General features: G+C 43.2%; 1 pseudogene; it reads right to left on the bottom strand.

Moving 5' to 3' along the window:
- Window positions 1-4,146: 4,146 nt before the first annotated feature.
- Window positions 4,147-27,251, bottom strand: LOC147432739 (uncharacterized; annotated as a pseudogene).

The raw sequence follows: 27,251 nt of genomic DNA, 5'->3' as shown, positions 1-27,251 counted from the left end.
AGAGGGTACTTTGAATGAAAAGATAGTAGAGTGCATTTCAATTGTAGATACCGAGGGTTCGGAAACAAATGAAAAAAGTGTGCAAAGTTGTGGTGATTGTCAATCATTTATAAAGCAGCAAGCGGGTAAAGATGCTTACATCGAGCGGGTGTATGATGTTGTGGAGATGAAGAGACCGGTTCAAGTTTTTTAGAGACAAGTGAGGAGGAAAGAGCGGATGAGTCCACATCCTATGGCAAGGAGATCAATTCTGATGAATCGGTGCTGGTAAAGGTAAAGATGCCTTGTTGTTTAGCGAATGATATAGTGACAGTCAATGTTTAAAAAGAGCAGTTTGAAGTGCCAAAGCTTGTCAAGGAGGATATGCTATTAAAAAGAGTATGCAATGCTATGTTGGTGACCATGCTGATGGGAGTAATAGTGGTAAGTGGCGCTGCAGTGCAAATGGTTCGAAGTTATGCAGAGAAGGGAAAAGTTTCACTTATGAAAAGACAAGCTAGTCTACCAAGTTCACAGGAGCAGGAAGAAATCGAGGGGGTTGGGCATATTCTTTATGCTCATGATGTGTTGGGTGTTGACCAAGGGGAGGAGGAGTTGGACGTGCCTATGGATGTCACAGATGATGCTATGTGTATAGACCTTTTGGACCAAGTGTTCTTTTAAGATGAAGTTGATTGGGTCTTTGAAGATACTGAAGTTTCCATGAATGAAGGTATGCAAGTGGGATACAGGTGATGCAAGGATCAACCCCTCTACAAGTGGAGACTTATTCGGGTGAACCACATCCTCACTGAGATTGGTGATGATGCAACTTGAATCATCAATCTCTCTTTCCCTTGTCTCACCCTCATCCAAAGTAATAGGTGGGAGAGGATCAAAGACGATGGTCCACACAAAGTTGGTTGAAGCTGGGAATGGTTACAAGTAGTGCTAAGGGTGAATATAGGTGCTAGGCAAAGGATTTGAGCAGGTATAAGGATCATGAGTGAGCAGGTGCTGGTAGGAATTAAGGCCAAGAGGGCTCTAGATAGGACCGACTGGCATGTATGGTTGAACTTTCTAAAGTGTTTTTCTACTGCCTTGAAATGTAGTGTTCAAGAAGACCTAGAAGCCCAGCCAAACGGGTCCTAAAACAAAGCCATGATGTGAAAGATATTGAGGTTCAAAGTTAGAAGGCTTTGTCTATCCCCAGTGGACAAGACAAACACGAATAGATGACCAAAGTTGAGGTCAATAGATACACGTGAAGAGGTCAAGTTTTGGAGCATGGTAGTCTTCTCACATTATCAATCAGATATCCATGGTACAATTTATGTTGAGGTGAATATTTATCGGGGGCGAGTAATGTGGCTCTTGGACGACATTGGAAGGCATGCCAATTGGGGAGTTTTTGGGCTCCACTAGGTTCTATAAGGTAGAGGTCATCATGTTAAGATAGAAAAAATTGGTGGCTCATCCATCAAGCTTGTAGTTGCCGAGTTATGGCAGGTTGAAGTTGGATGCAAGTACCAAAGGGGAAGTGCCCGTTTTTTTTTCCCTCGTTTTTGTATTCTCTGTTGACAAGCTCAGAAGTGTCAGTGTGTGGCAGGGTCTTTGTGAGTTAGGTCCGAGCATGAGGACTTTTGGTATGGCTTGATGGCTTGGGATTCCAACCATTGGGAAGGATATGAAAGTATTGGGAAGGTGGTATAAAAAGGACATTTTTATATGCTTAATCATAAGAGGGTTTCTTAGAACACAAGGGGCCTAGAGCACCGAATGCCGCCATGTGGCCAGTAGATGGATCCACATGCAAAGGCAAAGGACAGGGAGCCTAGTGCACAGCGGAAAGGGCATGAGACCCATAAGGCGCATCAAGAGAGAGAGGGAGAAGTTCTCCTCTCCCGTGGGCATGGAGAGTCTTGCGCAGCATTGTTGTGGTGGCCATTAGGCTCTGCAAGTGTGGACAGGGTGGCTCTTGTGGCGGTTTGGGATGGTGGCAACAATGGATGTCAATTGTGGACGCTAGATGAGTGGTGATTCTTACTGCTAACATGGAAGATGGCACTCTCTTTATGATGGGCGGGTTCACACAGCCATTGGCCCCCAACATTTTTGAAGGAAAAGTGGAAGGGAGCACTAGCACTAGCGCTAGTGTCCCCCCCCCCCCCCCCCCCCCCCCCGTCCTCGACCTCCAAGGGTGCAATGTGAGAATGTGGGAGAGGGAAGTCAACCAAAAGTTTGAAGCCTTCTATGAAATACTTAAATTGAAGCGTAAGGGATCCAATAGAATCCGAGGTACTAAAAATGGGTGGAGCCCTCAATATGGGCTTCTTTATCTGTTTTTGAACAATGAGGTGCAAGAACAGCCAGAAGTAAGCCCTTGGGACCGTTTTTTGATGAGCTCTCCATTCGTGGCATATAAATTCTTGTGTATGATTTGGCTAAGAGATTGAAAGCCGCTCCCTCCATTCTCTAGTGTTGTTTCTCCCTTCCTATCTCTTTCCTCTTGCTCTTTGCATGTGTGTTGGGGCCGGTAGAGGCTTGTGCCCATGAAACCACTTTGTGGTGCAAAGAGAGTGAAAATTGAGTAGCAACGTGCGTTGGTGGATGTGTTGAAACAAGCATTGGTGTGTGTGTGAGTTGAAAGAATGGTCTTGCTAGCATGTGTGTGCTAAGAGGTGTGCAAGCGATGGCATGTTAGCATGCATTGTGACTTTTGAAGGTGTTTTTGAGAGGATAGGGGTCATGTGAATGCCCTGATCTATAGAGAGGCATCTATTTGTGTCTTGGGTGTGTTCCCCATTCCCCTTGTCCACCTTCTGGTACCCCCACTGAGGAGCACACTAATTGCTCCTAGTTAGACAAGAAGTTGACGAAAAGATAAAGGCTTTTGCATTGGTCGATATGAAGGTCGATATGGCATTGGTGCAGCCAAAGTGTGTCAAGCATAGCAGAGGGCAGAAGCAATGGTACGTATTTTGAAAGATGAAAGTAAAGGGCTAAATTAGTTATGGAAGACTTGGGTAGGAAGGTGGTAGTAGAGATGTATGCTTTATATGGATTCTTAGGCCAAACATCAAAGTTCATGATCTCCTTTCATTCCTAAATCATCTCTAACTCATAAACCAATTTATGGGCGTGCACATGCATTTGCAAAATTCACCGGAGCGGGGAAAACCCCTGGTTTGCCAAGATGTTGTCTCAAATGTATAATATTAGGAGTTCACACACAGCTGACGCTACGGTTCGGAAATTACAAATAAATCTTAAGGATGAGAGAGTGATTTCCCTCCACACATGTAGATCACGTGCGCAAACAAGTATATGCGGTAGCTCCTTATTTCCAAGGGGGGCTGCAGTCCGCATCTTCATGTACACGCTCTTTTAGCAATGTCATTGTGGCGTGTTTCTTGTGCCCCACTACCTCCCAACGCATATCCTAAGCTAGAACGAAGGATGGTTAATTGGTGATGATAGGCGCAAAGCGCAGCACGGACCGCGACGGCCTCAATGCCAGGACCGTGCACGCCGAGCTCATCACGGCAAATTAAAGAAGGGGGAATCACCTAGATTCGAGTGGCTAGGACACGGAAAATAGTGATTTAAAATAGCACAAATACTTCTAAGAAAAAGAACTTTATTTTTTAACTAAATCTAAATTCTCATTGGACCTTCCTATAGGTCATCCAATAGGGTCCAGGTACCTTAGGAGGGCAATATTGCTAGGGGCCTGACATGTGACCTTAGTGTCTCTTGAGTCTTGGGCTTGCCTTGAGTGTGTGTGTGTGTGTGTGTGTGTGTGTGTGTGTGTGAGAGAGAGAGAGAGAGAGAGAGAGAGTGTTCTCTCTCATGCTCCTAATTAGGGCTCATTTTTTACTTGAACACCTCAAGCACATGCCTAGCTTGCCTAATTCTAAGGTCCTAGGTCTAAGGACTTGTAACACTAATCTTTGGAGGTTTTTAATGGAGCTAACCAGCTAAATTATTAACACATTGCTCTTCAATAGACCATCTCCTTTTGAGCCCTTGCCGAGATGTAACCATCTTCCTTTTGACCCGTGCTGATCTTGGTCTAAAACCACATATCTATGTCTAGCTCTTGTTTCCCTTTTATTTTTCCATATTAAACGATCAGTTTAACATGTGAAAATCATTTGGATAAAGCTAAATATTAAATTTTATGACAGACGACTCATCCATCATTGGCACATGCTCTTCATAAACCAAAAACCTCCAAGGAACATAATCAATTATTGGCCTTACCTCAATTTGCTTTGCATTTTGAACAGTTGACACCACCTTTGAGTGAACCATAGAATACTTTTCTACCTTTGCAACAAACACATAATCTGCAGGCTTCAACAAGCCCAACTCCAACTTCTGCTTCACTTCTTGACTCTTCATCTTGGCTAGATAGACCATATCTTCATAGGTATCAGCACCGTCCTCCACCTTATCCCTAATCCTTGGATGCGAGCACTCAAGAAACTTTGACAACTTCAAAAAATAATTCCCTTAGACCCTAGTGGCAACCTCGAACTTCCTCCAAAGGCTTCAAATTGATCAAAGAAATTTGAAAAATCTACATCATGGAACACCGCCTTCAATCTCGCATCAGCCTCTACCGGAGTGATCACTTCTCAAAAATTCTTGAGAAACTACCTCTACAATTTTTGCCATGAACTTCAATCACTTCTCTTCAAAGCATTGTACCAACTCTTGGCACGTCCATATATCAGCAACAACATTATCTACAACTTCTCCGCATCTATCAACATAAGCATCGACAACATCCATAAGCATTACCTTTTATTGGCTCATGAACTGCCACTTAGCCGCCCAGTCCACCACTTGCTCTCCTAGTGCATGTCAATGGCACCCTATGGGGCCACGAGATCTCCCCTTCCTCCATCAGCACATGACATCTCCCTTGAGGGGGGCATTGATGGCACCATTGATGCTCTTACCCTTTATCCTCAAAAAGGTTTGCCAGTAGACACGTGATATTAGGGCCCCATTGGCTGCCACATCAACAACATACACGAGTGCACGTTGCCTCTAAGGGCCACCAACACACCACCGTCAACCATCAAAACCACCAACTCACCGCCCACGGGTGCCAGAAGGCCGCCAGAGTAGGACTGTCAAGGAGAGCTCCATCGTCAAAACATTGCCATATGGGGGTGCCTATTGTAGCCAATATACCCCAAACTCCAGTTCCCAAAACCCCACATGTGGGTTCTCTAAACCTTCCACGTTACACTCGCTCGTGAGTTGAGCCTTAAACGCTTCCAAAATCTTCCAAAAAGACATCAAAAAAATGATTTTGCCCTTGCTTTCAAGGCCCTATAAACTTTTGCCAAGTGATTGGATTTTTGATCTGTAAAGTCCGATTGGTAAACTTGGCCACTGGCTATAATTCCCATAGATCTCGCCATATCAGGACTCCCTAATGGGCTTGAACCGAGTAGCTCAAAATGGAAGAAGGTTGCCCATTTCCCTTGTTCAATAAATGATTCAAACTTCATTAGGTCGTATCTCACCAACTGTAGCTCCAATTGACATGCCACTTCTCCCTTGTCAGCTCCGTATGTTCTCCTCTACCTTCTCAAACCTCATCAAGCTTCCAAAAACCTATGAAAACATGCCTTTCGAAGCGGGAAATTGGGCACAAACTCGGCCTCTTGCAAAACTTTATAGCTCCGTAACTTGTCATCCAGGGCTCAGATTTCGGATCTAAAAAGATCGACAGGCTCCATAATTCAAGAACTACACATCCGTCACTTCAAACTGGCTCTGAAATCGTGGGCTCAAACCTTACTATCTTGCACTTTGTAGTTGCGTTTGACAAGAAATATGAACCTACTCCTTCACCACTTTAAGCTCTACATATCCAAGCCAGAAACCAGCAGTTTGAACCTCCTTCACATGTCACCCTACCAAGCCATTCATAGAGTCCTTTTGGTCTAAAAAACTACATAATGCATACATCACCATTGCCACTTGTCTACTTGCCTACCCAGGATCTTTGTACTTGCTGTAGCCCTTTGCCATGCACTTGCTAGCCTACACATACCAGCTTGTGCCATTTTCTATGGTTGAGACACTTTGACTGCACCAATGGTTGAGAGTTGGCTCGAGAGGAGAGGGAGGGAGAAAATGAAGTTTGGGTTACTTATTACTAAAGATTGATGAATAAACAAGAGGTTTTAAATGTTTTGATGGAAAGGGGTAATTAGTGGACACTCAAAGATGAGAGGGAGAGAGAGATACTCTAATAGTGTGAGGGAAAGAGCTAGGGAGAAGGAATGCTTAGTGGTAAATATAAAGTGAGAAAGAGTTAGGAATTGGATGTGCAAGTGGGTGCATGTGTGTATAGCAAATATGGAAGAGAGAGATATATGATGCTAGTCGATACATAGAGATAAAATGAGCGAGATGGTAACTTGTTAAAGTGATGCAACCAGTGCATGTGGTTGCAGCTGGGGGGGAGAGAGAGAGAGAGAGACAGAGAGAGAGAGAGAGAGAGAGAGAGAGAGATTGTGGATATGGCTTCCTAGGGTTAACTCTATGGCACCATATTCGCTTAGGCGAAGCATGCACGAGCTGAGAGGAAACTCTTCTTCACCAAGGATACCCTTCACAACTCCCTCATCGAACCAGGCCCATACTTGACTCATTGAGCATGGCTTTCCTTCCCCTGACATTCCAATTGGATCCACACACAACGGTCAGTCATGCTAGGAAAGGCTCAGAGGATTTTGACCCCAATGTCATGGCCAATATTCTCGAGGGTGCCTTGACACCTGAACTTGATATTTTTGGTAAACATAAAGTCACCATTAACTTATGAGTGGTCTGGTCTCAATTGTTTGTCGTCCTTGAAAGAGTTGTTGTCTTGTTTTTCAATGGTAAACTTTTGGATTTAGCAGTAATTGCTAGCAAAATTGACTATGGTTTTAAATGCCGTATTGTGAAGAATTTGTTTTACTCAGGATCTAGTCTTTTTGAGCTTCTCTTCTATAAGAAGGAAGATAAATGGGATCTTCTCACGACTCCCTCTGTCATACTATGTAGTCAAGTGGTGCATGTTATCCCTTGGTAGCCCATCAAACAATTGGACTCTAAAAGGGGCCATATAAGAAAGTTTGACTTTTCCTCTCTTGTCCAAAGTGGACAACCCGGTGAAGTACATAGATGCTTTGTCAAAACGCTATCAACCAACACATCATTGGAAAGATCCTAAGTTTGGTGATGGAGATTTGAAGCTCCCCCCATACTGCGTTGGTATACTCTCTTCTAATTCCTTGTGGATGTTGTCTTTAGATTTAGGTTCTCTCGTATTATGGTAGTGGCATGGTAGCTCCCTTTTTAGCCAATGGATCACCCAATAATTCTTCTTGGACATTTTGGTTTCCATGCCCAAAATTTATGGTAGTGGCATGGTAGCTCCCTTTTTAGCCAATGGATCACCAAATAATTTTTTTTGGACATTTTGGTTTCCATGGCTCATTCTGAGCATGGATTTTTTGTAAGGATGTCTTTTTCTTATATATTTTAACTCTCTCCACTAGAGATAGTATTGTATATAAAAAAATCCCATGCAATTTTTGTGTGGCATTGGCAACTTTTTTTTTTGAGTCCCATTCTTTGATCCCAAAAAGACTCTCAAAGAAAAATATAGACTTTTGTTTTTTTATCATGGACGATCTTTTGGGCTCAAGTTTTAGCTCTTTTTGTTGAATCTGTTTTCCCTCTAGCCATAGATAAACACTATATTATTAGTTTATCCAGGGCACAATATTTTTTTGTAATATATATGGATACAACCAAGTCATTTGTCCAAAAAAATCAGTATACTTAACTAGTACGTACATCACTTACCATCTTTAATTCAGTTAGCAACTAGACATATAGCCTCGACCAAAATCTATTTTCTAAATATGATTACAACATTCGATACATCTATTGATAAACATTACCTCGGTTGCAAGTTTTAGATATTTGGTCGACAATTTTATAAAATCCATACTCCTAATATCTATCGCTAAAAGGAGCACATAAACATCTACACTAACCCTACTCATTTACATTCCTCATTGTTATCATATTCAAACAACATTACTTAATTTATTCTCTCCTATCAGAGAAATTTCAAACTTGGATCTGTTCCATTGAATGTTCTCTTTTATGCATGAACAAGGCATGTCACTTTAGCAAGGCAAACCACAAGGACAAAATTAACCCTTACATTGTAGATAGGCCTTATTAGTATGAAAGGCTAATATGTCGCTCTAATTTTGGGAAGCAGGACAATTAATAGGAATCTGAGTGAGATGCTCTCATCTCTAGCAAGCAAAAAAAGAAAAATTGGCACGTGGAGGAGAGAGGGTACGAGAGGGGGTAGATTTTTGGCATGGGGGTCAATGGGAGAGAATTGCAGCTATCGCAGGGGCGAGAAGCATGAGGTGAATGGTGCAGCGAGTCGTGCGTGGAGGTTGCAGATGCAGATATCTCTCTCTCTCTGTACCAGTCGACGCATGATGAAGGGAGATGCAGATATCTCTCTCTCTCTCTTTCTCTCTCTCTCTACCAGTGGACGTGTTGGCGCAATGAACGCCTCTCTCTCTTGGGCCATCACGTAGTCAAGGGCTCGCTCTCTCTCTCTCTCTCTCTCTCTCTCTCTCTCTCTCTCTCTCTCTCTCTCTCTCTCTCTCTCTCTCTCTCTCTCTCTCTCTCTCTCTCTCTCTCTCTCTCTCTCTCTCTCGATTGTGTACAGCGAGGCCCCGTCTGCACTAGGGATGAGGGACCGCATGCATAGGGCGTCTGCAAGCATAAAGAGACAGAGACGAGGATGAGGGATCCATACACAGGGCATCGCACAGCTAATGGACAGGCCGGCAGCTCCATGAACGCAACAGGAAGATCCCGAGCCGATAGGCAGCTTCTGTCTATCCATGCTGCGTAGAGTGTGGTTTGCTGCAGGGGATTGTCAACCATAGACTGTATGGTTTGCTGCATGGCATTGTCATCGCGAGCAGCAGGCCCTTTCTTGCTTGTCGTCGCGACCTGCAGGCCAGGGGGAGAGACGGGGTCGAACGTAAGAACAAGAGTCAAGCTCCAAGGCAAACTTTAGGCTATCTGAGTGAAGAGAATCTACGCGTTTAATTAATGAAAACTAGTGAAAAAGACCCAGCATGATAGTATGATAGTATGAAGGGCTAGTATATCAAAATACTTGCAAGAGCAATAGCAGCTAGTACCAAACAAAAACAACTTTAAGGTTGAAATTAATAATGGGCTTTACTCCTTTGAAGATTCTTTTGCACACCGGCTCTATTCTGTATGTAGGATCTAGAGCACATGCCACCTTGACAATAGGAATTCTTGCTCCATTCGTAGGGTTGTAGCAAGGGGGCAACGACCTCCAAGTATTTGAAACAAGGTTGCAAAGGATTATTTGATCGCCGATAGAGAGCGGTAGGATGTTAGCTCGCGCAACAGCATGCAAGTCTATGTACTCTGAGTTTAACCAATAAGGGATAGAGACTATGAGAGTATAGTCGTCAAAGACATGCAACCACCTTCCATGCTCAAAGTCGTACTTGTACACAAAAACTCGACTTTTCTTGCACGTTGGATTTCTCTTAAATACCAAAAGCAGGATTCCGGCATCCATTTGAAGCACTTCATACCTGGCATCTAGCATGCTTTTCTGTGAATTGGTAAAGTCGTCGGGCATGCACACTTGGCGCCAATGTGATCCTTCATACAGAGAAAACTCCGGCAAGATGTGATGGTGCATGTGATAAACGGTTGCAAGTGTGCCTTGATGGTAGTAACAGACATGGGGAATGTTATTGTGCAACGGTGGAGGGGGAACACAAACGGGCCTCTCTATAGCTCAGGGTATTCACATCACCCCTATCCTCTCCGAAAACACCTTCAAACACACAACTCACACTAGCAGACCACCGCCTGCTCGATCGCCACTGCTCACACACTCCACAAAACCACCACACAGGATACACCTACTACCACTGCTTGTCTCCACCCTTACACACGCTCACAGCCACTCAATCTCACTCTCTCACTCAAAACACCATCGGTCCGGGGGGGCACACACTTCCACACAGTCGGCACCGGAGAGAACCATGAAAGCTGGAGAAAGAGAAGGGGGGAAGGGGAAACCACAGCAAGGGAGGCAACAATGACTCAATTGCACTCATCAAAAACACTTGTACAGACTCACACTTCCATCACCATGGACATTTACACATGAAAAATGCAAAGGGCTTGACAGGCACACCCCTCTGTCAGTGAGCTCCTCTTGCATGGCTTCAAAACAGCACAAAAACTAGGCACCTTTTTTTGGTATCTCTTGGGAGGGGAGGCACCGCCTTTTTTCATCTGCTCTCCTTTTCTCTTTTGCTCTTTGGGGGGGGGGGGGGGGGGTATTAGCGACGTCGCTATTGCCCTTGGCATTTTTATGTTTTAGTTTTATCCTTCAATTTTTACCCTCTCTGGGCTTAGCCTTGCACTACTCAAATTTTGATTTTAAGTCCACTTGTCCGGCTCCTCTTTTGGCCTTGCATTTGGCTTGGCTTGGCTTTGCACCTTGGTTTGTCCTTCTTTGTCCGGCCACTTGGCCTTGCCCACTTGACTACCCTCGAGCTTCCGACTCTCCCTCTCTCTCTCTCTGACCTTGCCCGCCTACTGTGGGAACTTCCCCTTACCTGAGGGGGGGAGGCAATAGCGATATCGCTATTGCCCTCCTCCTTCTCCTCAAAATTTAGGTGCCCCTAGGGCCGTGTGACCATCCCTCACTGGGGCTGCCACGTCATCACCGCCAACCGGCACCACCACACCCTCCTCCGCCACGGGCGCGCCACCTACACCCCCGCCACACTCGCCAAAACCGCCGGCCTTTCGCCCTGCACAACGCCATCAGGGTTTGCGCCATGGCCACGAGCTCCCAAGAGCTCTCCACACCTCCTCATACACCATATGGGCTTGACGCCCCTGCCCTTATAGCCCGCCACTCGAACTGCCGCCTGCGCATGTGGGTTTTGTGAGCGCCACGTGGCAGCTGCCCGTGAGAAGCCTCCAAAAACCCCTAAAATCCCCTCATTTTTTAAACCAAAAACACCTCTTTTGCTTGCATCGGATGCCCTACCATTCCCGGCTCTTTTACCCAATTGTCGTGTCGCGAAACCATGCCGGACCTTCACTATATCGGGCCAGTGCGATGCAAACCTGGCAACCCTTTGACTTTTCTGAGTCCGCCGTTGGAGGCCGCCAAAAAAGGGAAATGTATATGCAAGCATTCAACCGTCCAATGCTCCGCTTTTTCTCCACACTGTAACTCGATGCTCAGGGCTCAAAATCACGAGCCGTCAACTTCTGCTTGACCCGCATGATGCATGCTACTCTCTAGAACCTTGGCGAGGCCCAAAAAATGCCAGATGGCACATCTTCCAATGCGGCCAAGTGGGCTCAGACCCGACCTCCTGAAAATCTTCAATTGATCATATCTTGTTATCCAGAGCTCCGATTCGCATTCCGAGAAGACAGGCATGCTCCACAACTCGAGCACTACACATGTATACACTGACATCAGCCTGGGCCACCTGTCCCCAACTGCCCTGTCCGTCGGGGATTTGCTACACACTTCAACTTTGAACTGCAATATCTAGAACATCGGGGCTCCGTTTGACGAGTTGTCTAGACTAGCCTGGAAAGCACACTAAAGACCACATTCTAGGACATAAAATCCACATGTCGACCACCAACCTGCCTGGCTCTTTGCAGCACACCTTTGGCCTAAAAAAATCGTTTCGAGCATACACTTCCGCTATCCTTTGGCTGCCTAGGGCTTTGGTACCTGCCCTAGCCTTCTGCACTGCACTCACATGCTACCTCTACCTAGCATTGACCATCTCCTAGCTCGGACCAACTTTAGCTGCACCAACGGTATGGATGTCTCTATTACATTCTGTATGCAACGGCCTTGGAGCACCAATTGCAAAGACAAGAAAGTCAACACACAAACAAACAAACTCACAAAGTCACAAACAAACAAACAAAAGAAGAATAGACAAGAAAGTCAACACACAAACAAACAAACTCACAAAGTCACAAACAAACATACACACACACACTTTTCTCTCTCTGGCGCACACACAAGAAACCAAGAAAACAAAAAAACAAAAACAAAAAGTCAAAAAATAAAATTTTTTGTTTTGTTTGTTTTTGTTTGTTTTTCTTTGTTTTGTTTCTCTTCATTACATTGCACATGCATCAAACATCCGCACACGTCCCGTTCACATGCATTTAAACACGAATAGACGCATTTAGAGCTTCGAGAGTCAGATTTCATCCGAAATTATCCGATTTTGTCGATTTGAGCTGTTTTTAGCAAATTCGAGCCAGATCACACACACAGACCTTGTTTGACGCGGATTTTGATTTTGGGTCTACGATTTTTCAGATTACACGTTTTAAAGCTGTTTCACGCGCAATATTGCATTCTGGCTTGATTTGACCGTAGAGTCTGACGATTGACCATATTTGACCTCGACTTGGGATAGAGATTTGTTTTGGCCTTGATATTGACCTTATTTAGATATTTAGAGCGTGTTCACATGCGAGATCTCAATTTGGTCGCTTTTGGCTATTCTTAGCACACTAACGCGTGATTAGAGCTCGATTTGGTTACTAGATCTACATTTGGCTACGACTTTAACAAAGTGACCAATTTTAGAGCCAGAAAAGCCAGAAAGTGCCAGAAAAACCCAAAAAAAAAAGAAAATATAGAAACACCGGGAAAATCTCACAGCGAGCAAACAACGAAAAAGGCAGAAACAACAGAAAATCAGTAGAAAAAAAAATCGAGAAGTGCGAAAATAGTTTTGGTGATCATTTGAGCTGAGGTCATCACACTTCTAGCACAGATCTAGACATTGTTCCCACAGTTCAGACAAAGAACGCCAGGGACTAAAAGTCATTGTGCAAATCAAAATTGGCAAGTGCAAGCAATTGCATTGCAAATTGAGCTTCTAATCGGACGAATAGTGGCACAACTCACATGTGATTGCAGATTAGGCTAGTACGAGCAGCAAAAATTTTGCTAATCAACAATAGCATCTACTAGGGAGATAGTTTTTACAGATTGAGCCAACATGGACTCAAATCGAGCTGTGAGTTCAAGTACAACAGAGCAAGCCAGTAGTAGTGGCAGCACAAGCAAAACTGCAATGAAGCAGATTCTACAACTTTATGGATACAATGGGAATAAATTTTTGTACACAGATATAGAAGGTCATAGGTGTCTTATGAGCAATAAAAACACCACAGGAGCCAAGATCCTATTGAGCAGACTAAAGCCAGACTCAGAGAACTCCCAGATGTTCACTGACTTCAGTGGAGCCAGGTATTGCAAGCTTAAAGATGAAGTGCAGATAGAAGTGCAAAGAAGTGACCCAAATGGTTATCCAGAAATTTGCACAAGTCCGCAAAGCATCCATTTGGTGCATATGCAATCAGGGTCATTGTACATGGATTACAGTGGTCAAACCTATAATCGAGAGCAAGAATTACAAGATCCAACAGATCAACCAATAGAAGACAGTCTAATTGGAGAACCGTGCCAAAGACGGTAAAAAGGTAAAGATGGAGCAATCTACTGCTTGATGCTCAGTGCTCTGAAAGAAGATGCCAACATTTTGGCAAGCACAAAAAAAGAAGCTTCTCAGCTAGAGCTTGACATGATAGAACCAAATGAAATACCACCAATCATGCGGTATTGCTCAGAATGTGGAAGAAAAGGTGGATATTTTACTGAAGATTGTCCAAGAAATCCAGACAACAGGGATACATCAAATACCAACAAGAAAGGTACAAAGCAAATTGGAAATGAGAATCTCGATGTAAGTGCATTTAACTCGTCACTTTTAGTGTAATCAAATGATTTTGCATTACCATTAGAAGCATGAGTTAAAGCATTGTAAGTTCAAAATGAGCATAAAAATGCACAGGCACTTGAAAAGCTTAAAATTGATTCTTTGAACAAAAAATTCTTGCATGAATTTAGTAAAGGTGTTGAGATATCACCGAAGGGTGAAAAAACTATTAAATTTGCAAATGATTCTGCATCCATTTCCACAAGTGTGCAATCATTCACAAGTCTAAGGGACATATCAAACAAAATGATGTTAGCATTGTATGGTACACATCATTCATATGCACACTATGTAGACCAAAAAGGAAAACTGTACGAAAAGTATCAACCAGTGTTTAAACGACCCACATACCAGCTCATAGAAGTACGTCCAGTGATACATCAAAAAGGATGGTTCATTTCAGAGGAAAGAATCTATTATAGCCCATCCTCTCTAGAGCTGACGGATATTACCTAGGTGAACCTAGAAATCTGTTTAGAGCCAAACTCTCCTCTATCGAAAATCAAACTTCGATGTTGACCAAACAAGCATATATTTTGACCAAAACAATCGTAGATATAGACGAGAGTCTAGCATCTATGACGCCTTGGGTTCTGAAACCACAAAAGCTCATATCATAGGAGACCCAGGGGATAGACAATATCAGGGCAAAGATAATACTATCTACAGCTTGACTTGGGGAATAGTTTGTCATGTTTCACGAAGATACATAGAAAACTATGTAGAAGGGTTACAAATGATAAACGTTAACAACGCTACCCAAAGTGTACCTTCGCAGTCCCAAAAGGTGAGACTAAATCAGAGCCAAACAATTCTGAACTCTTACAATGAAGCACGCTATGTGATCACCCTAGGAAGGGGGGAGCTGCACATTCATCAAGCTCAGCTCAGGCACTAGAAAATGCTACAGCAGTTAGAAGCCCTAGAGCTTCTAGCCAACATACCTCTTCAAAACAGAAACCATTGAAAGATCATATGGTTGTAGGAAGTTTTCAATTGACCCTGATTCCATCAGAGTCTACAGATAAATGCTTCTATGAAGATCATCAAGGACAAAAGTTTCAACTGATCTCCACAAGTCAAAGTCAAAAGCCGACAAGTCCAATAGTGTTCAAACAGTTACATGTGATCAAGCTCACATATGCATATCAAGATGCACATCGTAACGAATATTAGCAAGATCATGACCTTGTACAATCCCCTACAAATGGCCCGACTGAAATCAAAGACTATCTAAAGATGGTGCAAAGTCTCAAGCTGCCAGAACAGGTGATAGAAAAGGCAAAGTCAACGAAACCTAAAGTCTAGAAATCTACACAAAGGTCACCATCAAAATCTCCTCCAAAGAGACATATTTTGTTAGAAAGTACAATGGATCTTTTAAGGTCAAAGGTTACTCAAATGCAAGAGGACAATGCTCAGCAATTGCAAAAAAGTGCAGTATCATAGTCAATGGAGCCAACATCAACGAAATCAGGTAATCAAAGCAAAGCAAATGCAGATAAAGCTCAACCAAAGGACACTGCCACAACGAAGCAGTCAATTCAGATACGAATCCTGAGAAGATCAAGTACAACATCATTGGTGAACACGAAGAAAAGCTGTCAAGAGAAGTAAAGGTAGAGTTTCAGTTAGACAAGAACCTCATGTCTTTTCGCACTTGGAAAATATGTGGCCAACCACAGTTGGAAGATGCTCCTGAATTTGTGGGCATATCTGGAAACAAACAAGCAGAATGTTGGGGAATCATCTCCACCACCATTGAGGTAAGTTCACAGGTCATTACAACTCAATTATATGTGATCACAACAAAAGATATGCCAGAAGACATCATATTAGGAATGCCAATGGCTCAGAAGATGTCAAAAATATAGAATTCAAACATGGCGGAGTCATCACAGGCATCAAATAATGAAGACCCAAGACTGGTCACCCGCGGACGACAGCACAAAGTCCTCGAGCACAGTTAAAATGGAGACTTATATCAAAGAAGATCTTATGGAAGATGATTCATCTCCATCAGACCAAACTTCAAAAGAGCTTAAAGAAAATCAGGCAATAAGAAGTGGAGATCAAACAGAACAAAGAGCAACCACAATAGCTATTGAGCAGATAATGCCACCAAAGCCAAAAGTTAAGAAGAACGGGGTTGCAGACAATCAAGAAGAAATAGGAAGCCCAAAGATCAATCAGATAGTGCCAGTCAAATCAGCAGACAAAGGTAAAGCTAAAGTGGAGCTTCCACCAACTAGCAAAGAAGTTGTGACAACATATGCCTCTACATCAAAGAACCCTTATAGATCAGCTTCTTCAAGCAAGACAGGATTTCAAAACTTTAAGTCAATTGCTGACCCAATGGTAACCTCTAAGGAGCCACCTAGAAGAGCAAAGATATTTCAGCCAAAGTACTCAAGAAAGCAAAAGATAATCAAGAAGGTGTTTGTTCCGAGTAGTTTAGTCAAAGTCAATGATCCGGTTTGGATTAAAGACAAGAAATCAACAGAGAAAGACAAACACATGGGATGGATAGCATCACATTGGAGCTTAAAGGAACAAGAGTACTATAGAGGTAACTGACACATATGGGTACCAAAACCGTAGGTTAGAGCATATGAAGTAACTTCAAGATCCTCCCAAGAAAGAAGGCCCACCTGAGGTATCAACTTCAACAATATCCTAGGATACCTAAGAAGTAGGTATACAACAGAACCACATTGAAAGATGCTAAAGTCTACCACGACTCACAAGAGGATACAGAACCAGGATGGATCTCAAAGAATGTTCCTCTTGGACAAGGATTCTACAGAGGATATACAAAGATTTGGCTACCAGTCAATCACAAGTCAATTGCAACTACACCAGATCTGCATGAAGATCTCAAGAACTCAACAAGACCTAGAGTGAAGCAAAGTCAAAAAAGGAGTTACAAAGGTCCTCAAAAGATTTGGGTTCCTAAGTCTTCCAATGCTCCTAGTCAAAAGCCAGATGCTGACAGCCAGCAGAGGCATACGACAACATCAAAGACTCCTATCAATAGGCCTAATTGGAGAATCAAACAGGTAATGGAGTCTTCACAGTCAAAGAAGGACGACCCAACCAACACAAATGCATATTCGAAGAAGATAAAACATGTACAGAAAAAGAAACCTTCAATGCCAGCTTGGTCCTTCACTAATCCTCTTTTTGAGGATTCAAGCTTACTTTTACATGACGAAATGTTTTTAGTAAGCACAAGAATGTAAAAAGTCAAGTCACCAGGGTGCAAGAAACACTCTTTGGCATAGTCAGAGTCAAGCTGCTAAGCCATAAAATGAGCAAAGCATTAGTCCCAAAGCTTCAAATCATATTAAACTATGTGCTGAGAGTCGTAGTTATTAAGCTTACGGTCAAGATGGAAGAGTTGAGAATATATAAAGTCATGTTGCTCATGCTGGATGAGATGATCATAAGAGTCAAAGTCTATTAACTTACAATCGGTGGAGTGTCGTGGAGTCCAACACTCACGCATAGTGCACAGTAAGATGAGAGCACATATCTTCGTCAATGAAAACCATTCTTAAAGGGGTGCGAGCTTGCAAATCCATTCCATATGCTTTTATAGCTACACCATCTTTCTAAATTACCCATCAAAATCTTTCTTGCACAGCATATTATTTCCCATGCATTTATGTGCTGCATAAATAGGATGTCCCATCACTGGACATATGCATTAGACACTCTTTTTTGCTTCCACCTATGCACCTTGAGTGGACTACAACAGGCAAACCAATGTTCCATCATGCTACCCTCTCACATTTGCAGCCTTTTTAATTCCATATCTATCAGCAAATAATCCCTTCAGTACTTTATTAATATTTCCCATGCTAATAAGTACTCCAATGATGCACGTATCCCAAAGGCGCTTTTTTTCCACTGGTTTTTTTTTCTTTGGTCATCCAGGTATTATACCCTAATTTAGAACCTCATCATTCTAATTCCCTTGTACATATTTTTCATAAATAAACATCAACCTCATCATGATGCTATTACAACGGACAAATGCAACATCATCTCTCAAAATTGACTACTCAAACCAATGAAGATGTTGTAGCAAATTGAACCTCATCAAAAAATCTAACGACAAAATGAAGATCCATCCATCAACAATCAATCAAAACCTTCCACAGCCTCCATGGACACTTTTCAACAGTGCCCGAGAACGGGCACTAAAATAGGAAGGGGGGAATGTTACTTGAGTCAACATCAGTTAACAAAAGACGCACAGATGCAAATCAAGGATGAATACGAAGAAGCAGCAAAGATTAGAATTACACATTTTTCACATTTTCCCAAAATGGTCACGTATTGTAAATTCCCGAATTATTTGAAACCATTGTAATATTTCTAATGTGTTACGGGTTCAATGGGAGTTCCAAGTTGTAAAGAATAGGTCACTTATTGTGCTTAGGTTGCAGATTCAGTAAGTGGTGAGCGCTAAAGGCCTTGGGTGCCTGGACATTGCATATTTTTAACCTAGGTATATAAGGCAGTGTGTAAAAGAAATTAGGGTTCTCAAGTCATTTGTTGAGAGCACTCTTTGGTGAGAGCTCTTGAGGTGTATGGCTATGGAGTCCTTGAGCTTCTCCTTGCTCATGAGATTTGATTAACACTAATCAATGATTCATTCTCTCTTCCTATGCCTCTCTCATGCTTCTTATGATTGTCTATGATGCTTAGATTAGCTAGATCTACACTAATTAGTGGTTAATCTCTCTCTAATCTTGTGTGATTTCCCTCTTTTGCTAGTGTGTGCATGTAGGTTTCATTGGAGTGTGGTGCTCGATAGATCTATGTGTGTGTGCTTGCGATTACTGTGATAGGATTAGTGTTGTGTGCGTCTTGCAATCGTAGTATGTGTGATTGGGTTGATTAGAGGTGAAGAGAAGTGGATATGGAGATTGACCTTCATTGCGGCTTAGCTCGTCCATAGGCCGAGAAGCTCACCTCGTAGAGTTAACCATTTGTGTTACCACGATTAGCTCACTAACCGTGTGAGTGTTTCCATGTCCTAGCCGGGTAGCTCATCCCTCTGGATTGATAATTTTTTTGTCATTGGAGCTATTGCAACGATGGGATGCCCAACAAGTAGCGAATATATATCCGCTTGCCACACGTATATCGATGACACACCATTGCCGTGCCTATTATCGCTTATATTACCTCCAACGCAAAATAAAACTTCCAAATCCAAAAAACCATGCAACTCTTGATACCCTTCGCTGTACTGACCCCTCATACTTGCTATTGTGCTTTGGCATATATGCACCTATATACAACCTTGACTTGGCTTAGATCCATTGCTAGCTCTAGAAATTTTTAGTTGCACCATCGTCTGCCAAGATACACGGCTCTCCTTAGAAACCCAATTTCGGATTCCTATTGGTGGCTGCAACTCCTCGCACAGCTAACTCCGTTCAAAGGGGGAGACATTAGTGTGCAGGTGGAGACTCCTTTTTTTGGTGATGGAGTTGTGAAGCTCCCCCCATATTGCATTAATATACTCTCCTCTAATTCCTTGTGGGTGTTTTCTTTAGATCTATATTCTCTCTTATTATGGTAGTGGCATGGTAGTTCCGTTGTTAGCCAATGGATCCCCCAATAATTCTTGGTTTCCATGGCTCATTCTGAGCATCGATTGTTTGTAAGGATGTATTTTTCTTATATATTTTAAATCTCTCCACTAGAGAGAGTATTGTCCAAAGAAAAAGCCCATGCAATTATTGTGTGGCATTGGGAACTTCTTTTCTTTGAGTTCTATTCTTTGATCCCAAAAAGACTCTCAAGGAAAAATATAGACGTTTGTTTTTCGATCATGGACGATCTTTCGGGCTAAAATTTCAGCTCTTTTTGTTGTGAAAACTCCATCTAGATTTCTCTCTATTTCGAGGAACGTTATGATCTCATATAACCTATCTTTCCATATTTTTGGTTATCTTATCTTATCTTGTCTTAGCTTAATTACAAATGCCTCATAGAAAAATGGAGATGTCCATTTTTTATCTATCATTAGGACGTTTTTTCCCCCCTCCTAATCTCTAGGTCTCAACATTGGGAAGATTGGATGTAGAAACGCTTATTTGAAGTGCGGCCGGCGAATCTTCAACATGAGAGATACCTATTATTTTTAGTTTATCTTGTCAATAATCTTGAAGGCCATAGATAAACACTATATAATTAGTTTAACCAAGGCACAATATTTTCTTGTAATATATGTGCATACAACCAAGTCATTTGTCCAAAAAACTCAACGTACTTAACTAATACGTACATCACTTACCATGTTTAATTCAGTTAGCAACTAGACATATAGACTGGACCAAAATCTATTTCTAAATATGATTACAACATTGGATACATCTACTGATAAACATTACTTGGGTTGCAAGTTTTAAATGTTCAAGATTGGGATGAATATTTGGTCGACAATTTTGATAAAATCGATACTTTTAATATCCAATGAGATATGTTACATATACACTAAAAGGAGCACATAAACATCTACACTAACCCTACTCTCATTGTTATCATATTCAAACAAAATTACTTAATCTTAATTTATTCTCTCCTATCGGAGAAATTTCAAACTTGGATTTGTTCCATTGAATGTTCTCTTTTGCACATGCCACCTGCTCTATTCTGCATGTAGGATCTAGAGCACATGCCACCTTGACAATAGGAATTCTTACTCCAGTTGCATGTAGGGTTGTAGCAAGGGGGCAACGACCTCCAAGTATTTGAAACAAGGTTGCAAAGGATTATTTGATCGCCGATAGAGAGCACCAGGATGTTAGCTCGTGCAACATCATGCAAGTCTTTGCACTCTGAGTTTCTCCAATAAGGGATAGAGACTATGAGAGTATAGTCGTCAAAGACACGCAACCACCTTCCATGCTCAAAGTCGTACTTGTACACAAAAACTCGACTTTTCTTGCACGTTGGATTTCTCTTAAATACCAAAAGCAGGATTTCGGCATCCACTTGAAGCACTTCATACCTGGCATCTAGCATGCTTTTCTGTGAATTAGTAAAGTCGTCGGGCATGCACACTTGGCGCCAATGTGATCCTTCATACAAAGACAACTCCGGCAAGATGTGATGGTGCATGTGATAAAAGGTTTCAAGTGTGCCTTGATGGTAGTAGCAGACATGGGGAATGTTATTGTGCAACGGTATGGATGTCTCTAGTACACTCTGTATGCAACGGCCTTGGAGCACCAATTGCTGGCACATTGGGTCAGTAGGCGTGTATCGATCTGTGCGCAGGTTCCCGAGGTGATACACGAATGATGCTAATACGACCAGTCTCATTACTTTGTTCCAAGCGCAATTCACCTCCAAATCCACGCATAACGTACCTCCTTGTAGAGAGTGGCAAAGTCACCTTGTCACCGGTAAAGGGGTTGCTGAGGATTAAAAAGTGGACACTTGTAAATGGCCTATGATCAAGAATGTACTCCCAGCAGACCAAACTCCCCAAACTGCAGATGGGCTGGACACGACAGGGATGCAAATCTTTGTTCAAGGAGCGATGTGCCGGGTGTGGTAACCAGTGCCTGTTGAGATGTCAAGCTCTACACCTTGAGCTGGCATCCACTACGGGTCTTGGCCGCTTACGGCATTTACTCACTGGCGCGTTAGGTGACCGACACGGAGGATCTCTGCCAGTGATTCTACAGCTGGACTACACTTATAGTGCCAGCCTAGTACGCTTCTAGCGAGTTCACACTTAGTGACCGCATGTACATATGTGCTACTTTTCAGCTTTAGCACTTAGTCATTTTGTACTCTCTTTTCTGTGAAGAAGAAGAAGAAGCTTTCCATCTCTGTGTGCTTTGTGCTTGTCTTGTGTAGCTCTCTTGCATCCTCATTCTTTACATGGTATCAGAGCCTGGTGCAGGCAAGAGAGGCTTAGAGAGCAAGAGCATCACCATCCCTTCGTTCGCAATCCACGACCAGATGCACAAGTTTCTGAACAGGTCTCCAAAGTGCAGTATACAGAGATTTACTGTACAAGTACAGTGGTTGTGAAACGCTTGATTGTGGACACTCGTTGAGTGTAGAAAGCGTTACAGGAACCACGATAGCAGGTTCAGCAGATTTGCAGGTTTTTTCAGATTGCAGCTATTTTGTCTTAGTGCTTCAAGATGTCTGACGGTTTCAGTCAGATTGTTACTGAGAAGCTTGAGAAAAATAACTACCCTGCATGGAAGTTCAGAATAACAAATTTCCTAAAAGGAAAAGGTTATTGGGACTATGTAGAAGGAGACAATGAAAAGGAACCAGAGATTCCCGAGGCAAATGCTACAGCAGAACAAAGGAAAGCTTTGAGGGACTCGCAACAAGGCCAGAGCAAAGTGATGTATTGGCTTTCTATGAGCATCACAGATGGCATGATGGGCTATCTACAGGATGCTGAAACCCCCGCCATTGCATGGAGAAACTTAGGCAGAGTGTTCGAGGTGAACACCAAGGCCAGGAAGCTTCAACTAAAGTCGGAGCTAAATCAGGTTAAGAGGAACAACCTCTCAATCAATGATTATGCCTTGAAGATCAAGAGTATCATTGAGGCTTTTGGATCTATTAAAGTCTCAGTGGAAGACGATGACATTGTCCGTGCATGCTTGGATGGTCTAGGAGATGAGTATGTACATTTTAGGTCTTCCATGAATACAAGAGACGACATCCCCGTGTTCCAAGATTTGATTTCTATGCTTATTCTTGAGGAGAAGAACCTTGACACATCTTCTTCTCATGGCATAAATAATTCTGAACAGGCCTTCTATTCTAACTCCAACAGAGGTAGAGGTAGAGGTCGTGGTCGAGGCCCAAGGGGTTGCAGGGGCCAATTTCTGGAAGGTCAATCAAATCAAAACAATACAGGTGGTAGGGGAAACCAGTCTCAAGGCAGGGGGAGGCAAAGAGGTCATGGTGCAGGATCAAGCAGACAGCAACATACTCCAGATAGTAGAGAATGTTGGACTTGTGGTGAAAGAGGTCACATGTCACGTGACTGTCCAAAGGGAAAAGCAAGTAGAAAGAGAGAACAGGGCAACTATGCATCTACTAGCAGAGATGCAGATGACAACAAAAACGAGCGCATGTTTGTTATGCAGCATGTAATGAATACAATGACTGCAGAGAATTCCACCCAAGATGATGTTTGGTATGTGGATTCAGGTGCCTCTAATCACATGACGTCTCGTGGAGAGTGGTTTAGAGATATGCGCAAACCAGATGTGTCAGGCTATGTGCAGACAGGAGATGACACAGCTCACCCCATTGCTCATGTAGGGGACATACCTCTAAATACGAAGAGTGGGAAATCAAAGTACTTAGCAGATGTACTTCATGTCCCAAACATTACAAAGAATCTTGTTTCTGTTGGACAAATGGTTGAGCAAGGTTTGCAGGTTCGCTTCAATCCAAATGGCTGTTATGTAGAAGATTTCCAGAATGGCTGTAAGCTGATCACAGAGGGCAAATGTGTGGGCAGAATGTTTACGCTGAATGTAGACATGCCTGAGGTAAAAGCTGCATTATTTGCACAGGGCACAGGTGTTGTGGCTGATGTTGACATTTGGCACAAACGCATTGGCCATGTCAATGAGCAGAGATTGCGCAGCATGCAATCAAAACAGATTGTAAAAGGTTTGCCCAAATTCAAGGTGGATGGTATGCATAAAGTGTGTGCAGCATGCCAGTTTGGAAAACAGTCAAAGGGCTCATTTCCACATGAGCGCAATGTATGTAAAAGGCCACTTGAGGTGGTGCACACAGATGTTTGGGGTCCAACCGATACTGCAAGTATACATGGTTGCAGGTATTATGTCTCTTTCATTGATGACCATACAAGAAAAGTATGGGTCTACTTCATGCGTAACAAAAGTGAAGTGTTTGGTCACTTTCAAGACTTCAAAGTCATGATTGAGAAGGAGACAGATATGCAAATCAAGACATTGAGGTCAGATGGAGGGGGAGAGTACTTCTCCAATGATTTTTCAGATTTTCTGCGAATGCATGGTATACACAGGCAGTTTACATGCAGATATACTCCACAGCAGAATGGGGTCGCAGAAAGGAAAAACAGGCACATTGCAGAGGTTGCACGTGCATTGATGAATGAGAAGAACATGCCTCATCATTTCTGGGCTGAAGCTGTAAATACAGCTGTGTACATTATGAACAGGACACCTACAGCTGCGGTGCATGATGTAACACCTGAGGAAAAGTTTACAGGTACAAAGCTTGATTTGGCACACTTGAAAGTGTTTGGCTGCATAGCTTACGTGCATGTACCAGATGAGTTGCGTAGGAAATTGGATCCTAAAGCAGAGAAATGTATTCTTGTGGGATATTCCCTTGAACAAAAGGGGTACAGGTGCTACAATCCTACTACACGAGAATTACGAGTGAGCAGAGATGTAGTCTTTGATGAGATGAGCAGCTGGTACAGTAATGCACATGGCACTATTGGGGCTGATGTAAAAGATGATGTGGTTGTACAAAATGTGAGGCCACAGTCACAGGTTTTGAGTGGACCATAAGAGTCCTCTTCTCGTGGCTCTGTTGAGAAACCATGGAATGGTAGACTACGTACGCAGGTTACTCCACCAACAGGTACAGGGAATGTATCACGAAAAGGAAAGGAAAAGGTTGATGAACCTCCCTTTATGGTTGATGCATCATCAGGTTTTTCACATGTAGACATGGATTCAGATGGTTCTGAACAAAGTCTTGATGAGGAATTTGGAATTCCGGCTGTCAGGACACCTGGTGTAAGGAAAGTACAAGAAGATGCTAGGGGGCAAAGGAGTGACCCAAGACCGCGCAGATCTAATAGAGTCAGAAATCCAGTTCAGAAATTGACTTATGATGGGTATCTAGCGCATCACCAAGCCTACATGGCTAAGGTGATACAGGATGTGGAGCCCACATGTTTTGAGGATGCAGTTGGAAATGTGCATTGGGATGATGCAATGAATGAAGAGATGGCTGCATTGGAAGCAAATGACACATGGGAGTTGGTGCCATTGCCAAGTGGCAAGAAAGCTATTGGCTGTAAATGGGTGTATAAAACCAAGCATAAGGCTGATGGTAACATTGAGCGTCACAAGGCAAGGCTGGTTGCAAAGGGTTATGCACAGACGTATGGCATAGACTATGAGGAGACCTTTGCTCCAGTGGCAAAGATGACGACTGTGAGAGCTGTCATAACAGTGGCTGCATCTAGAGGATGGATTATGCATCAAATGGATGTAAAGAATGCCTTCTTGAATGGTGAGTTGCAAGAGGAAGTGTATATGGATCAGCCACCTGGTTATGTCGATCCAGGTTACCCAGATTATGTATGCAGACTTCTCAAAGCTTTGTATGGTTTGAAGCAGGGCTCTAGAGCATGGTATGACAGGATTGCCAAGTATCTTGTCAGTATTGGTTTTAGGAGAGCTCATGCTGATCATTCACTCTATGTACGTGAGAGTGATGTGGGGATTGTGGTCATTACCATATATGTAGATGACCTTATTATTGTTGGTGACAATGCTATGGAGATTGACCATGTGAAGGGTCTTCTCAAACAGGAGTTTGAAATGAAAGATTTAGGCGAGTTGCGCTACTTTCTTGGCATTGAGGTGATCAGGACTCCAGAGGGTGTATGGCTGTCACAGAGACAATATGCTTTGGACATGTTGTCAAAGTATGGTATGGCTGATTGTAAGCCGATTTCCATTCCCTTGGATGTGAATGCAAAGCTGAGTGCAGAGAAGGGTGATGTTGTTGAGGATGTCAATATGTACAGGAAGATGGTGGGTAGTCTAATCTACTTGACTATCACAAGGCCAGACTTGAGCTACACAGTAGGCTTGGAGAGTCAGTTCATGCAGCTTCCGAGGAAGCCACATTTGGATGGAGTACGACGCACACTTAGGTATGTGCAAGGGACTCTTGACTACGCATTGTTCTATGCAGCAGATGCACCATTAGCATTGTATGTGTATACAGATGCAGATTGGGTAGGTAGCATTGTTGATAGGAGATCTACGAGTGGCTTCATGTTCTCTTTTGGGAGTGCTGCTGTTACTTGGAGTAGCAAAAAGCAGCCTACGGTTGCTTTATCGAGCACAGAGGCCGAGTACAGAGGTGCAGCAGTTGCGGCGTGCGAGGTAGCTTGGCTACGTACATTACTTGAGGACTTGGGAGTGCAGGTGGACCAGCAGATTTTCATTCATTGTGACAACCTCAGCAGCATGCAGTTGGCTAGGAACCCAGTGTTCCATGCTAGGACCAAACACATAGAGGTCCATTACCACTACGTTCGAGAGCGAGTGTTGGCGGGCGACATCGACTTGGTCTACGTCAGCACAGAGGAGCAGATAGCGGATATCTTTACCAAGGCCCTCGGAGCTGAGAAGCTTCGACGTTTCCGGACTATGCTTGGACTCTGCGACATGCAGAGCTCGAGGGGGAGTGTTGAGATGTCGAGCTCTACACCTTGAGCTGGCATCCACTACGGGTCTTGGCCGCTTACGGCATTTACTCACTGGCGCGTTAGGTGACCGACACGGAGGATCTCTACCAGTGATTCTACAGCTGGACTACACTTATAGTGCCAGCCTAGTACGCTTCTAGCGAGTTCACACTTAGTGACCGCATGTACATATGTGCTACTTTTCAGCTTTAGCACTTAGTCATTTTGTACTCTCTTTTCTGTGAAGAAGAAGAAGAAGCTTTCCATCTCTGTGTGCTTTGTGCTTGTCTTGTGTAGCTCTCTTGCATCCTCATTCTTTACAGTGCCATGTATTGCAGCCTACGTCAAATGCTATGGTGTCATATTGAGGACGACGGAGGGTACCTTGGGTTGCAGTATCAACCATGCAGTAAAACCAGGGCAGGTACAATATGGGCCTGCCAGCATATATATCTTTGAGAGAAACGCATGAAGAGAGAGAGAGAGTTAGCGTTAATAACCTGGACTGGACTTATCTGTAATAAACTGCAAATGCAAGAGTATAATATTTTACGGCTTGGGCTGAGGATTAAGGCTTGGGCCGAAGAGTGTTGCAATGGCCTGGGTGAAGGAGGGATGAACTGCACGCAGGCGAAGCAACTCGTAGACTAGAAGATCTTCAGACAGGAAGATATGGTCATGACCTGCAGTGAGGATGAGGTCGAATGTGGGAGCACTGCAGTTATTATTCTCGGTGGTGAAGTGGCCGTTGTTATGTTTTGCAGTTGCTGCGCCTCGCCCTCCATCAAACGCTGTCTCTTCAT

The sequence above is a fragment of the Adiantum capillus-veneris genome, chromosome 20 (assembly GCF_014529385.1).
Source record: "Adiantum capillus-veneris isolate H3 chromosome 20, ASM1452938v2, whole genome shotgun sequence".
In the NCBI taxonomy this organism is placed as follows: domain Eukaryota; kingdom Viridiplantae; phylum Streptophyta; class Polypodiopsida; order Polypodiales; family Pteridaceae; genus Adiantum; species Adiantum capillus-veneris.
Note: the sequence above shows the minus strand (reverse complement) of the source record. Positions and strands in the feature narration are given on the sequence as shown.